This window comes from Ornithorhynchus anatinus, chromosome X1 (genome assembly GCF_004115215.2).
Source record: "Ornithorhynchus anatinus isolate Pmale09 chromosome X1, mOrnAna1.pri.v4, whole genome shotgun sequence".
In the NCBI taxonomy this organism is placed as follows: Eukaryota; Metazoa; Chordata; class Mammalia; order Monotremata; family Ornithorhynchidae; genus Ornithorhynchus; species Ornithorhynchus anatinus.
Genome location: NC_041749.1, coordinates 60,459,902 through 60,470,221, shown reverse-complemented (window position 1 = coordinate 60,470,221; position 10,320 = coordinate 60,459,902).

Here is a 10,320-nt window from a genome sequence, read left to right as displayed (position 1 = left end):
CTTTCCACTGTCACACTACTTCTCTCAACTGCTGCTGCGCTTAACAAATACCATAATAATAAAAAAAAGAGAGAGAGAGGGTTTGCGTAAGGTAATTGAGCACGACCTTTAGTTGTACTCTTAGGACTAGGGATTGGAGACTGTGGCTACTCAAGTTGAAGAATTGGAATTTGGGGTTTTTTGTGGACCCAGGACTTCATCATGACCTCTCCCCCAAACCCAGCACCATCCCTGTTCTCCTCCTTCACCACCATCCCAAACCACCCCTCCTGAGCATCACATCCTGTCAACTCATTCCCACCCAACCTGCATCAACACCCCATGGCATTCCCTCTTCCAGAACCTCGAACTCAGCATTCTACCTGAATTTCCCATTACAACTGACAATACCATTATCCTCCCTATCTCTCAAGCCCATAAGATCAGCATAATCTAAGGCTCCTCTCTTCCTTTTCACCCTCATATGTAGTCTCTTGCCAAATCATGTTTGCTTTTTCTCCACATTTCTAGGATCTGTCCCATCCTCTCCATCCAAACAGCCATCACACTTTTCTCAGTTTTACTCCTACACCAGCCATTTTACTGATCTACCTGCTTTAAGTCTCTCGCCTCTCCAGTCCTTACCTCAGTTTCCAGGATCACTTTTCTAAAAAGCATTCTGAACACATCTCCTCACTCCACAAAATTCTCCAATGGCTGCCCATGCCTCTCCACATTAAGCAGAAACTCCTGACAATTTTGGTTTTAAGGCACTCAGTTAGCTCTTTCCCCCCTACTTAGGTAATCTCTTCTCCCATTGCACCACAGCAGCTCACACTTTCCATTCCTCTCTAGGTCACCTGCTCACCACACCTCATTCTCAGCTCCTGCTGCCTCTACTTCTTACTCCCACTCTCCTCCTACTTTGAATTCCCTCCAATTTCATATCCACAAGACCAGAGTTCTCTCCATTTTCAACACCCTTCTGAAATCACATTCCTCCAGGAGGTCTTCCCCGATTAATTTCTAATAATATACCCATAGTATCTAACAGTAACCCCATCTAATATCCCCAACTACCACAACAGCACTTTCATACCGCCTAAGCACTAATGAACTTCAAGAAAAGCTGGGACTGGGGTGTTGGGAAAAGGCTGTAATCAACTGGGAAATCATTTGTTAGGATGGGAACCAATATGAAAAACTAAGAATGTGTCTGTAGGTATCTGCTAAAGCAGTAAAGATTTGTGTATGAGTTGTTGGACTATCTCAGAATTCTGGGTTGGGGTTAAACTGATGTAGTGAAAGCTTGGTATCACTTTTGAATATACACTTTTCAGTATACAGTCCTTGAGATGTATGTCGATTTATGACGTACAGCCCTGGATTGGATCTTCCTAATAACAGCCATCACGGAGAACACTATTTCCTCCTTAGAGTTTGGATCCATTTGCTTTCTGAAGGACTCAAGTGTCAGAGGCATATTTTTGTAATATTTTGTAATAAAGACAAGTAGGCTGTATGTAGTCTTTTAGATACTGAGCAGTAAGATCTATTTTCCCAAATGTGTTCCTGCTACCATCTTGGTGCAATTCCTGATTTATTTTTATCTGTTTACCATCTGACCTGAAAATGTACACACTGTCCCTTGTTCTATAATGGCCCATTTGTACAGGCATGCCTGTCTTCTCCTGCTGAGATTAATCTTGATTTTATTCACTTTTATCTTCACTTCCATTTTCCAGATTTCATGGGTGAACATTTTCTTTTGCTTGGTTTGATATTTTGTTAGAAATATTCAATACTGTAGGTAATTATATATTCTTTCTCAAGGTATAATGATAGGTTTTACTCACATAAACATTTTGGGAAGCAAATCATAGTATATTTACTAATCTCATTAACATTAAGATCACTTCAAGATGTAGTATCAAGGAAGAACATAAAGTTGTCTCAATGAAAATGGAAATCTAAAGAAAAAATAAATGAATGGTAGAGGGTAATGAACGAAGCGCTGTTTTATGTTTCCAGCTAAAGCGTACAGTGAGGTACTGAAAATTTGAAGACGACAAACCCTAAAGAAACAGTGAAAAAGAACCTCAAATAATGCTAGGAGGAACTTAACATGCTACAGTGAGAGAAATGGGGTACAACTATTTGAGCAGAAGTTTTAAATAGATCATCCAAGAGTCCAAAAAAAGTGAGAAAGTTATTACCGTCAGAGATAATACTAGTTTACCTTCTTGAAGTAGACTGAGCAAATTTTCCATAAGCCATGCCACTGGGCAGATTTGCTGGGGCCAGTGATTCTGAGATACATAGGGGTAGTTAATTAAGATATGCCCTGATACTGGCCAGGAAGCACACTTGAAATAACCTCACTTTCAGCTCAGTTATGGAGCTTCAGGGAATGGACAGGATGACTGGTTCTAGCACATACCTGTACAGATTCTACTCTTTTGTAATAATAATAATAATGGCATTTTGTTAAGTGCTTACTATGTGCCAGGCACTGTTCTAAGTTCTGGGGTAGATACAAGATAATTGGGTTGGACACAGTCCCTGTCCCATAGAGGACTCACAGTCTTAATCTCCATTGTACAGATGTGGGATCTGAGGCATAGAGAAGGGAAGTTACTTGCCCAAGACCACACAGCAGAGAAGTGGCAGAACTGGGGTTATAACTCAGGTCCTTCTGACTCCCAGGCCTGTGCTCTATCCACTAGGATACTGTATGACTGGCCTGACCTGTAGTAAGAGATTGTAGTCTTCAGACTCTGTCATTGCTCAGAATACTATCTGTTAGCTTCCCCTGCTCTACAATATTTTTACTTAAATTGAGCTACTCTATCTCTGAAGGCCTCATGCTGTCATAGTATGAATCAATCAATCATAGTTATTGAGTACTTACTGTCTACAGAACACTGTACTAAGTACCTGGGAGAGCACAGTATAGCAGAGTTGGTAGTCATGCTCCCTGCCCACAATGTGCTTATAGTCTAAAGTATGTGCCTTACTGTTCCTTCTGAGAAGTAACCTATTACCCGCACATGGCTTCAAGCTGTGCTTCAAAGGCCTTTGAGTCAATTTTTCTGTTGCTGTAGATTTTTTTATGGTATTTTTGTTAAGCACTTAATGTGCTAAGCACTGTGCTAAGCACTACAAGCTAATCAAGTTGGACACAGTCCATGTCCAAAATGGGGCTCATAGTCTTAATCCCCATTTTCCAGATGAGGTAACTTTGGCACAGAGAAGTAAAGTGACTTGCCCAAGGTCACATAGCAGACAAGCGGCAGAGCAAGGATTAGAACCCAGGTCCTCTGACTTCCTTGCCCGTGATCTTTCCACTGAGCAACACTGCTTCCTGTAGGTCCCAAACAACAGTTGCTTAGGTATCATGTCATCATCTATCTCTTTGCAAGTTTGTCCCAGTGAAACTGAACTATTCTAAGTGTGTTTTCTGTACTGGTAAATTAACTTTACTTGAGGACTTCATTTTGAGTGATTGCCAGTTGATACTTGGTATGACTCAGAGGTGTTGCTGGTGAAAATGCTCCAGAACAGAGTGTGACATCTGTAATAGTTCCCAGTCTTGCATCTGAGTGACACTCATCATTAAATTAATATCTCACACGATATTCTTTCCCCAGCTCTATTTTAATTTTCAAGTTAAATAGAAAAAATAAACATCCTTTAATAAGTAAGAAAATGTAGCAACAAATCCACCAAACTAATATACACTATGCATATAGCAACCTTCCTGTCACTAAGATATACATTAAAATGTCCTTTTACCCCCTTGGAGAAAAAAAAGCTTAAATCAAAAGTTAATATTTTTAATGGGATACATTTCCATCATTGAGGCCATGTAGTTCCTTTGCTCATTAGATAAAGGACTGTAGCTAATAGCAGGTCAATCTAGATCATGGATGTAGGAATGGAGAAGTGAATGTCTCAGAAGTATGGGCAGATTTGGGAAAAACTTCCCTTCCTTTGTCTTACCTGTTCCATATCTGCATCAGGAATCTAGATCAGTTGGCCCTAAATGGATATTTGCTGCTATTGTGTAACAACTGATAATAATTCAATTCAAGTATACCTCTACTATAGGAACCATTCTACATGCTGTTTTAATAATTACAGTACTTGTAAAGCACTTCCTATGTGTCAGACACTGTAATAATTGCTGGGGTAGATACAAATACTCAGGTTGGACACAGTCCCTGTCCCACGCAGAGCTCACAGTCTAAGCACATGGGCTTCTCTTTTAACTTTGGTTCTAGATTCTTGTCTGCTGGAGATAAATATAAAGATGTCTACTCTGATTGCTAATAGAAATCACAGCTGACAAAATGCATGAGTAGTAAATAACAGGATGGAGCAGTAGATTTTCACATTTTTATCTTCCTAATAACAGTAATAAGCAGTGTGGTCTAGTGTATATCTTATGGGCCTGAGAGTCAGAATAACCTGGGTTCTAATCCAATCTCTGCCACTTGTCTGCTGTGTGACCTTAGGCAAGTCACAACTTCTCTTTGCCTCAGTTCTCTCATCTGTGAAATGGGAATTAGGACTGTGAGCCTTCTGTGGAACAGGGACTGTGTTCAACCTGATTTTCTTGCACCTACCCCAGCAGTTAGAACAGTGCCTGGCACATAGTAAGTGCTTAACATATAATACAATTATTATTATTATTAGAGTATTTACTGAGGACTCACTGGATGCAGTACACTCTACTGAGTATTTGGGAAGTACAAAATAGAGAAGTGACCCCCTCCCTGCACACCAGGACCCTCTGATGGGGAAGACGGACATATACATTTTTATAAATGGAGTAATTATTAACTCTACACTTGAACTAAAATATATGCAAAACTATTGAGGATTGGACATAAATAAGTACAGAAGTGGTAGAGATAATGGGTGGACTTACAAGGCTTAGGGTGCTCAGATTTTGATCGGTCATTAATACACATGTATGTGTATATCTGACCCAATCACACACCAGGAATGAGTGCCAAATTGTTCCTGCTGATTTGGGCAATCGCTGTTTAGGCAATTAGCTGCCTGGATGCTCTCACTTCCAGCCTCTTTTTTCTTCTAAATCTTAGAGCAGTAGAAGATCTTCACTAGTCTGTAAGTCCCTTGAGGGCAGGGATTGTGTCTACTAACTGCTGTATTGTGCTCTCCCAAATGCTCAGTACAGTGCCCTGCACACAGCAAGTGCTCAATAAATACCATTGATTTCCAGAATTGGGTGGGGAAGGATGTTTTCCATGGTCTACTTGGATTGACTGGGCCCCTTAACGGGGGCTTGAGAGCATATAGTCAAAAAAGAAAAGATCCCTGCATTTGAGGAGTTAATAATCTATTGGAGCAAGGGGGTGGTGGTGGTTAGGCAGACACAGCAAGAATTCATAAGACTTGAAGAAAAGTAAAAGCTTAGATTCAGCTGATAACAACAAAAGTGCAACCAGGTGGAATGCTTGAGTGAAGAATGAGAGGATTGGAAAGGAGAGGCAGCATGGCCTAGTGGATAGAGCACAGGCTTGGGACTCAGAAGGACTTGGGTTCTAATCCCAGCTCCACCACTTGTCTGCTGGGTGACCTTGGGCAAGTCATTTCACTTCTCTGGGCCTCAGTTACCTCATTTGTAAAAATGGGGAATAAGACTGTGAGACCCATGTGGGACATGGACTGTGTCCAACCTGATGATCTTGTATCTACTCCAGTGCTTAGAACAGTGCCTGTCACATAGTAAGTGCTTAACAGATACCATTAAAAAGAAGAAGAGGAATGCAAGAAACTCTACTTCTGAGATGAGGGTTTACCACATCTAAATGGTTCCTTACCTTCAGTATCTGCCTAGAGCAAATACTAGTGGCTCTGTCTAGCCCAGTGGTTCAGGTCTGCATCTTCACATCACTCTTCATGATCCCTGAAGCCCCTGAAAGTGGTAAGGAACCACATCTCAGAAGGGGTTTGAGCTCTCTCAAAAGTGCCAGAGATCCCAGGGTTGAGTTCTGGCAATCATCCCGCATACAAATTAAGCCTTGATCACTCACAGTTGATCTTTTTTCTAAAGACAGGTATTGAAAAAAAATGAAAGCTTCTGCCCTTTTCAATTCATAAATTATCAACTCTCCCTTCCTGTCTCTCCAGGGGATGACATTATCTTTGGTTCTCTTCTTTTGTGTAGTGTAATTGAAGAGGTTTTTTTTTTACCTTTTATTTCTCACATTAATTGCATTTCCTTTTCTGCTTTTACTTTTCTAATCTTGTCCCTCACAACTGTGCTATCTTTACATATTCCTCTTTAGAAATCCTGCCTTATTTCCACCTTTTTTTTTTGCAGCTTTCCCATTAGCCTTTCATATCTCTGAATAGTTCTGTGGTTTAGCCAACTTTTCATCTTGTTATTCTTGTTCTTCCTAAATTGTATATTTGGTTTCTGAGTCTGCAGAACTTTTCATCCTCCCTCCTAAAATTGCACCTCTTCCAGGAAGGTCTTCTGATTAACTTGCAGTGCACCAGCTCACATTAACTCAGTGAAAAACACTGGACTAAGTTCTTGGGAGAGTACCAGGAACAAAACACACATTCCCTTTTTTGTGTACTTATATCCATCTTCAACAATCAATTAATGGTATTTATTGAGTGCTTACTGTGCAAAGAGCACTGTACTAGGTGCTTGGGAGAGAACAATACAGTTAAGTCAATTGACACATTCCTGACCCACAAGGATATTCAATTACTTATTCATTCTATTAATCTGATTAAATTGTAAATGATTTATGTCAGCCTGTCTCTTCCATTAGATTGTAAGTTCTTTGAGGGCAAGGATCATGTTTACTCTTCCAAATACTTAATACATTTCTCCTCACAGAGTGGGCATTCAATGAACATTATTGATAAATTAGTTGATTAAAGAACAACCAACTTATTGGCCTTCCCATTAGGTTTTCTTTTCTTTGGATGTTGACTTCTAGCAGGACTAAAAATAAGTTGGAATTGGCCTGAACTCAGTTCTGGTATAAGAACAGGTGTTCAGAAGCAGCATGGCTGATGGGGTGTTGTTTTTTTTTGGGGGGGGTGGAGAGGTGATTGGAGTGTTGACTGGGTTGAACAGAGAAGATGCAGCACCTCCTGGCCACATCTCCAGTATGTGGACTCTGCTGTCTCTTTGGTTTCCAGAAGTCACAGCCCACCTCTCCATTTCACTCCACCTCCAGGCCCTGGACTTTATGTCCCTTGTCTTTAATAATAATGTTGGTATTTATTAAACACTTACTATGTGGCAGGCATTGTACTAAGTGCTGGGGTGGATATGAGCAAATCGAGTTGGACGCAGTCCTTGTTCCACGTGGGACTTACACTTTCAACTCCCATTTTACAGATGAGGTAACTGAGGCACAGAGAAGTGAAGTGACTTGCCCAAGATCACACAGCAGACAAGTAGCAGAGCAGGGATTTGAAACGATGAACTTTTGACTCCCAGGCATATGCTCTATCCATTACAACATGCTTCTCCCCAACCCCTTCTCTTTGCCAACCCCTTCTCAGTCCCCTGTAAACCTGCTTATTCATCACCATGGCTGTCATTACTGTCACTCCTGCCCTCCTCTCCTCCCCACTGGCCCCCTGCACCCCCCCCCCCAAAAAAGCTTGCTCCTCTCCCTGGTAGTGGAGAGGCTATGGAGGCTACTGATGTTCCAGTCATAATTTTTTTTTTCCTTTCAGCACTGCCTTTTAATGACTTAAGCCTCTTAAAGATAGCTTTGCTGAAATTCATTTTGTCTATGGGCTTCTCTCTTCCCTTTTCTTAAGAGCACGAATACGGTCTTCTTGTAATTGTTCCCATCATTCATTCATTCATTCATTCAATCCATTTTTATTGAGCACTTACTGTGTGCAGAGCAGAGTACTAAGCACTTGGGAAAGTACAATACAACAATAAACAGTGACATTCTTTGCCCACAATGAGCTCACAGTCTAGAGTGGGGAAGACAGACATCAATACAAATAAATAAAATTACAGATCTGTACATAGTGCTGTGGGACAGGGAGTGGGGAAGAGCAAAGGGAGCAAGTCAGGATGATGCAGAAGGGAGTGGGAGATGAGGAAAAGTGGGACTTAGTCTGGGAAGGCCTCTGGGAGATGTGCCTTGTATAAGGCTTTGAATCAGGGGAAAGTGATTGTCTGTCAGACTAAGGAGGGAGGGTGATCCAGGCCAGAGGCAGGACATGGACTATGGGTTGGTGGCAAAACAGGTGAGATTGAGACACATGAGAAGGTTAGCACTAGAGGAGCAAGGTATGTGGGCTGGGTTGTAGAAAAAGAGAAGCTAGGTGAGGTAAGAGGAGGCAAGGTGATGGAGTGCTTTAAAACCAATGGAGAGGAGGTTTTGTTTGGATGGACAACCACTGGAGTTTTTTTTGGGGGGGTGGTGACATGTGCAGAATGTTCTTCTAGAAAAATGATAACAATAATAAATAATGATGGTATTTGTTGAGTGTTTACTATGTTCCAAGCACTGTTCTAAGTGCTAGGGTGGATAAATGGTAATGAGGTTGCCCCACGTGGGGTTCACACTTTTAATCCCCATTTTACAGATGAGGTAACTGAGGCACAGAGAAGTGAAGTGACTTACCCAAGGTCACACAGCAGATAAGTGGAAGAGTTGGGATTAGAACCCAGATCCTTCTGACTCCCAAGCCCATGCTCTTTCCACTAAGCCACGCTGCTTTCAAATGATCCAGGCAGCATAGTGAAGTACGGACTGGAGTGGGGAGAGACAGGAGGCTGGGAGGTCAGCAAGGAGGCTGATGCCATCATGGTTTCCACCCACCTCTAGATTCTCAACTAGTCCTTCTCTCTTGATAAGAAAAAAAACCCCAAATTTGTTTTCTGTCCTTCACCAAAAAAGAGATCAGAGTACATAAATGGCATTGGGTGGAAACAGTTTTCTTTCCCATTCTCATTCTCTGAGGTTGTAGAGCATTGGGAAGGAAAAATAATACCATGGGGCTTTGGTTTTGTTTATAATTTATTCCCTTTGATAGTTCAATTGTAAGTTCAAGGCTGTAGTTGTGGTTACCCCATGGAAGACATTTGTAGGTTGATAGTTAAATTCTGGCTTTTGAAAAAAATTCATTTTGGGATGTCAAGAAGGGCAACCATTTCAATGGTCTTCCAAGCATCCTGTTGCTACTGCCTGAGGCAGTCTGTCCTAGTGAAGGCATTTCTTATATTTTCTTGTTTTTAAGGAGCCAAAAGCAACTGACAAAATCTGACAGTTCTCCTAACCACCCAGGAAATTAAATGATGTCCCACTTCGTCAATTGAATGCCTGCCTTCAATACACCCTCTCTCTGCAGGCTCATCTAGAAAAGAAACTAAATCCCAGTCATAAACTTGCAAACGTCTCAAGAGGACATCTTTTACTTCTATTGGATGTTTCTCAAGTGCCTAGTACAGTGCTCTGTGCACAGTAGGTGCTCAATAAATCTTAAAGATGGTATTGATATTAGAGTTTCAAGGGGTCCCACTTCTTGTTGATATTACTGCTTCAGAACATCCATTTTCCCATATGCTACATATCCCCTGTTGGGGATAAATCACTTGGGAAAGCATCTCCATTCGCAAAGAACACATTCTCTAAGTGACTATTTGTAACATCTATCTTCAATTTACCTTGTAAAAGGTAGAGTAAATGAAAGCATAATTTTGGTATGGCTAAAGTGACATATAACTCTTGGAAAAGTTGATTTAATAAACGTTGTCCATGCTGATTTGTATCAACAACGTGCTTAGATCAATTTTATGCCAAAAGATCAGTGTAAGTCTCTCCCTGATGCTATTTTGTCCTGTGAATAAGGTGCTGGGCAAGACATTTTTTCTATAGAGATCACTTCCATGCTTTAGATCATATGAGCAAAAAAGTCATTTCATATTCATGTACATAGGGGTAGCATGAGAATGCATTTTACTCATGTCAGTAAATATCCAAGTGAGTCATTCTCCCTCTTTTTTATAGTTCCCAATATTTTATTCTTAACACCGTATGCATAGATTAACTTACATCAGACTCTTAAAGTTTGTTTATGGTTCTCTCAAGTAAATCATCAGTGAATTATCATATCTGCATCAAGCAAACATTTTTCAGTTTGAAAAGAAATTAAAAGAATTGGAACAGTTATCTCCTGTTGCTAAAAAGCCATAGCTTTCCTAGCCTCATAATTGCCAACTGCAAGAGGGTTTGGGGGTGATTTCCTTTCTGGAATTGGCATTGCCATTAGTTTCCCATTCACGGCATTTTGGTCAGAGCAGGCAGCCAAAGG